Source organism: Corvus brachyrhynchos, unplaced genomic scaffold (assembly GCF_000691975.1).
Source record: "Corvus brachyrhynchos isolate BGI_N302 unplaced genomic scaffold, ASM69197v1 scaffold4, whole genome shotgun sequence".
Classification (NCBI taxonomy): Eukaryota; Metazoa; Chordata; class Aves; order Passeriformes; family Corvidae; genus Corvus; species Corvus brachyrhynchos.
Genome location: NW_008237878.1, coordinates 5,746,995 through 5,752,798, shown reverse-complemented (window position 1 = coordinate 5,752,798; position 5,804 = coordinate 5,746,995). Strand labels below are relative to the sequence as shown.

The 5,804-nt window shown below is 43.6% G+C and overlaps 1 long non-coding RNA gene across 1 annotated transcript in view; it reads left to right on the top strand.

The window, feature by feature from the left end:
* Positions 1 to 1,962: 1,962 nt before the first annotated feature.
* LOC108446279 overlaps positions 1,963 to 5,804 on the top strand; it is a 25,281-nt gene continuing 21,439 nt past the window's right edge. Inside the window, exon 1 of the long non-coding RNA XR_001861428.1 lies at positions 1,963 to 5,401. This is a non-coding gene — a long non-coding RNA (uncharacterized LOC108446279). The remainder of the gene's footprint in view (positions 5,402 to 5,804) is intronic.

The window sequence follows — 5,804 nt, the reverse complement described above, 5'->3', positions numbered from 1 at the left end:
GTGTTGTTGAGGATCTGCTGCTGCCCTGTGCAAGTTGGCTGGCAATGAAGATCCATCTCCCTCTTGGGAAATATGTCCTTGCACTGCAGCAAAGCCAAGGGGTTTCAGTGCAGGCTTGTGCCCCTGCCCCTCTGCAGGGGGCAGCAGATTACTTTCAGCACTGTATGGAGCTGTTCTCCAACAGACCTCAGAAGAGGAGGGTGTTGTTGAGGATCTGCTGCTGCCCTGTGCAAGTTGGCTGGCAATGAAGATCCATCTCCCTCTTGGGAAATATGTCCTTGCACTGCAGCAAAGCCAAGGGGTTTCAGTGCAGGCTTGTGCCCCTGCCCCTCTGCAGGGCAGCCAGTGCCCATGCACTTCCACTGGCTTCTCTCTCTGTGCAGTGACAGGCTGGGGAGGAGAGAGGAGGGGAGAACAGCAGCCTCTGATTAAAACTCAGCCCCCCTGGCCTTAGATCTGAGGAGACTGAGCCCGCCCTCCCTTCCCTTACCATAATTTTATTTTATTACAAAAAGAGCCCGTATTAAAAAAGCTCATGATTATGTTTTCTGTTCACCAAGACTTTTCCTGTATTCGACCTTTGGATAACCTCCAAGGCTTGCAAACATTTGAAAGGAGTAAAGGAGCTCGTTTTATTGCAGGGCCTCAGCATACATTCTTTCCAGCCTATCTTTAACATCAGTTGACAAGAATTATATAATTGCAGTCTGTGATCCCTTTAAGGCTAAAATGTATTCGTTTTCCCTCAAAGAACACTTCAGGTTTCAGAGTTAAATGTATACTTTTTTTCCCCATCTGGGTTATTCTGTGGAAAGCCGTTTTCTCTTAAACTGGCAAGTCTCGTTCTACCAAATCGCATGGATTTATTTTTTACTGCGGTTTTAAGCTCACATGTTAACAAGTAGAAGAAACAGCCTCCAAATCCCAACCTGTGTTTCCCATTCCATTGGAAAATTAGTGGGTTACAGAGAACACGCAAGGGGAATTACACTCCTCAGGTGGAATCAAATAAAATTTCAACATACCAATTTAATCAAATTAGTGTCTAATGCTAATTGATAGGCAGTCTGGAGATGGACAGGTAGCTGGATTGGATTTGATCTTGCATTTCAGAGGCATGATGTAATCTGCTGGATCAGGAAGGAATTTCTGGTTTCCTATCTGAATGGCATCTGCCACCATGTTTTAGGAAGCCTTGGACATTGGATACTTGGATAGGAGCTGGGGAAGGATGCCAAAAAAGAAGTCTGAAGATAATACCTGGAATTTAAAAGACGAACTGGCTGCTGCCACAATGACGTTCTGTTTGCATATGTTCCTCGCCGTTCAGGTTTTCACTGGTGTTTGTGCTCCTGCAGAGTAAAACAAGTGCATAAACATGTGAGTATTCCTGGAAGCTTTTCATGCCAGTTGTTTGTGTGTCAGAGCCAGTGATGCTTGGATCTTCTGCTCAGAGGGAACAGAAGTAATGCCACTGCAGCGCTCAGAGCACATTCACAGTGCTCCTTGAGAATGGAGTGAGAAGTTCAAAGAAAACTGCAAAAGACCTCACCCCTCCAAGTATTTCTGGACAATGAAAAATGGAGGGTGAAAGTAGCCTAGCCATGGGCATGTGCATGCAGGAGGGGAAATTAAATTTGCCTCCAGAATTGGCTGTTAGGAGTGATCTGGCTTGCTGAAGCTGGCGAAGAGACTGGGCTCAGTGGACCTTTGGTGCTGCAAAGGGGTCTGGGAGGTTTTGAGAGGCTCTTCTCAATTTTGCCATGAGCTTACCCCAGATCTCAGCTTTCTTATCTGATAGAAGAGGACAATGGCAGCCCATGTGCCTGCCTTCGTGCCCTTTTATCTAAGCACTCGAGGAAGTGCAAACTTTTATTCCAAATAATGTTTGCCAGTAAAAATGGATCTCTTCTTCAAATATTTAGTTATTCTAATGCTGATTGCCCCCCATTCCCTAAGGGGAGTAGGGGGCAGGGGCAGCATTCCTGGTTTTATAGAGGGGCAGGCTTGGGAGGGCTGTAACTGCATGTCATGGGGGTTGGATGCAATAACTGAAGAGAGGGGAGCCAGTAATAGAATCCTTTTAATAAACTACAAGCCCACAGTTTATAAACTTGGACACAGATTATGCTCCTGCCTAGAGTATAAAAATAACCACATTTGGATGTCTTTGTGGCCAAAGGATCTTATAACCTGTTAAGTTTTGCTGCCTGTTTTTCTAATGTAGGCAGGACCAGTGTAATACCCTGTGTTGCACTGAAAGGGAAAATCTCTGGTCTGTTAAGCTGTTCCCTGCCTTTAGTAGCCTCTCTGTATCAGGATTCACATTCTTGTTTCCGTTTCAAACAGGAGACTAGTTTACAAGGCAAGTTCCTCCTTGGAGATCACAAGAGGCTTTCTTTCCCCTTTCTTTTTCTGAGAGGAAGGATTAGGTCACGGTATTCCATTTGCTTTTTATTTTTTTCTTCTTTGGCTAATCTGCTCTCCAAGATGTCCATGTTACAAGAGAAATAAAAGGCTTTAAGTGAGCGCAGGATTTTTTCCCCTCACCTCAGCACTCCAGCTGAGAAGGGCGATTTATAGAAATCGCCACTCAGAAAAGCCTTAAAACAGAATTTCAGATGCTTATAAGACAAAGCAGAAAGATAGCAGAGCATCAGGTGCCTTCTCCTTACCTCACAGGGTCGTGTTCTGCCTGCTCTTAAGGAGTTTGGTGGATGGTGATTACAAATACGTCTGCACCGTATCCGGGTGTACTGTACGTGCAGTTACAGCTTTGTACAATGAGCTTGTGTAGTCCCTCACCTGCAATCAGGAGGTTTATCATTATTCAAAGACCTTTGTTTTCTATTATCTTTGTGCATTTTGTGTGCTGGAAGCATTAATGGCACCGCGGTTTAAGATGTGCTCTTTGAGCCTGGCACCTTTCCTGGTGCCAGCGTGTGATGTGCTGCGCATCGCTTGGCTCCAGTCGAGGGGAGGACACACACTGGTGCCGATCCTTCTATGTGGAAAGTTTTGGGACTCTCTATACAAAATTACTTTGTTCAGAGCATACTGAGCACAAAGATTATTGCTTTAATGAATGCTGAATTATTCTTGTTCAAATACCAGGTACTAGTACTAGTTTGTGGTAAGACATAAAGATTTTTGCAGCAGTACATATGAACTTGCATTTGGTAGTTTGTACCTAGCACAGGTACGGCTTGTTCGCACTGGTCATGTCACATTCGGGAAACTATGCTTAAAGGGCCAGGTCTGCCTTGATTTAAGTCTGCTGAACTTTGTGCCAGTCTCTGACAACTAAAGTTATGCTTCTCAAATGTTTTCAGCTATTTTTTTTCAGTCCTTTCTTTCCAAAGAGTTTTAGAAATGCAATTAAATGGACAGTAATACTCAGCAGTTACACATAAAAAGCTGTTTATCTAAGGATATCAAAGTGCTTGACAAAGGTGGGTAATTCTCACAGTGCCCTTTTTTTGCAGGGTGAAATGCTGGCATGCAGAGACAGCGAGTGGTTTATCTGAGTAACAGAGTCGGTAGCAGAGGTAGTAATTAAAACTTTGGTCTCATGACACCCAACTCTGTACTGTAACCACTAGACAAACTGCCTCCCAGAACCGTATCTCATCTCTATCTCCCTACATATGCACAATAAAGCCTTTGTAGTATATGCTGTACACTTGCTATTGATAGTTGTATCAGCTGAAAGATAATGCTCGCTCTTCTTACTGGCTGCAAGTGTGCTCCACACAGCTTCAATTATCTGAACATAATGGTGGAGAAGGGGAGAATTTTGGATAACTGAGGGCTTCAATAATTGAAGCGGTTTTCAGTGCAATTAATAGTCATGGTAGGAACACAGCAGGTTTTGGACAGCAGGTTCGGGTACCTGGTGCCACACTGTGCTGTCAGTCAGTAATCAACATGCTGCTGTTTTGGACATTTTCTCTTCCTTGTTTTGTTTCAGTCAAAAAAAAAAAGGACAAATATATTTTAGATATGTTGGTATCCCTTTAAGTTTGATGAAGACTAACATCTATCGTTTTGGTCCATGGGAAGCTGCTTATGGACGTGGGTAGTTTAAGAACACCGATTGATCAGTGTTAGGCGGCTTGGCTGGCAGTGGGGTGTGGGCTATGTGGGTGGCTCTAAGTGACTGAAGAGATCATCTGAAAAATAATTTCCCCTGCATATGCCATAAACTCTGGGATTTCAAGTATGACCCAGCCGTTAATGAGTTCCATACAAGCAAACAAATGGTCAGTTACTGTAGAGACGCATTCTTTTAGGAACGTAAAAACATGATCCGCAGGACCTGCTCGTGGAGTGTCTGTGCACTGCACACTGACCTTCATGTGACAGAAATCTTGACTAGGTGACTTTATAATAAATGTCCCCATGCCACCTAGGCCAGCTGCCCGTCACTGCCTGCTTTCTCTGCAAGCTAATTTATTTCTAAATGCAATAGAAGAAAAAGATGGGATAAAGTTTGCAAAGCGTATCACAAAGGGTTACTGGCCCCGTTCAGTTTTCATCGCACTGTATGCTCTCACCATGACTTGCTTTTTAAAACCAGCTCTGTCCTCTGCCTCACACGAGACGCAGGAATTAGGAGCAGCCTTTACCCTTGCAGTGGTTATGAACTAACAGATTGGTGCAGGTAAGGCTGAAAGACCTTAAGGAAGGGAATAAACTTGGCTTGGTTTTTATGAAATACAGTGTTGGGTAGAGGATGAGTGTTCAGCTCTGACTGGCCTCACAGTTCATCCTGCACTGCCTCTGTTCTGGGACTGAGGCAGTTACGTGCCCCCATCAGAGAAGCACCCCCACATATTCAGATTAGTACAAACCCCACAGTTTGGTTTATTTTTCTCAGCTATTACCTGAGAGACAGGATATGTTGACAGGCTGATGTCTGACTTCTTTTTTGAAAAGATTGATCTAATCTTAGTTGCTTTAAATTACAGTCTTAATTTTTACTCCGTAAGTTTTCATTGCCTGGTCTCATTAGCTACTTTAAGTGCCTGAAAAATATATATATACTCTCTTGTATGTTTCAGTGTTTACCCCAATATGCATGTTTGTGCAGAGAGAACATGCATATTTATTACCTTTAATACAGTCTGGATGCACACACATACATGATTCTCTTCCTACTTAGACATCACTTTATACACAATTTGTATATGCATATTTATAAGGTCTTCAGTGGAAACAGGACTGACACCAATATTTTATGCATTATTAGGACGAGCAAGTTCACCCTTTAAAATGACTATATTTGGAAATCTGATTCTAAACTCTTGCTGGTTTAACTTAATTTTGTGGCTTTTCTCCAGATTTTCATAACCAGTGGAAGTGATGACAGGATGGAGAAGAACACTTGCGCTCCTTGAAGGTGAGCGTTCGCGTGGACACATTTGTGTAAGGGACTGGGCAAGGGTGCTGCTTTCAGCCCATGTGATAAATGACTGCACCAAAGTGTGGGGCCTCGTAAGTCAATATTTGTGCATTGCCGTGCTCTTTTTTTTCCCCCCACCACTTTGGTGGTCAAAAGTCCCATCCCTTTTTTTTTTTTTTTAATTTTAAAAATTTTATTTTAATATCTAGTCCGCTGCTGTTGTGTGAATCTCGCGCTCCCTCTTCTTTTCCCGCACTGTCTCCATCCCTTTTTGGAACCATACAGCAGTGAGCTAAAGCACAAAGAGCCCGCGATAAAGCCGCAGTTTTGTTTAACAGTTCCGACAGTGAAAGTTTGCGGGAGCGGCGCTGGGAAATCGGTGCCGTGAGCAGAGCCGCTC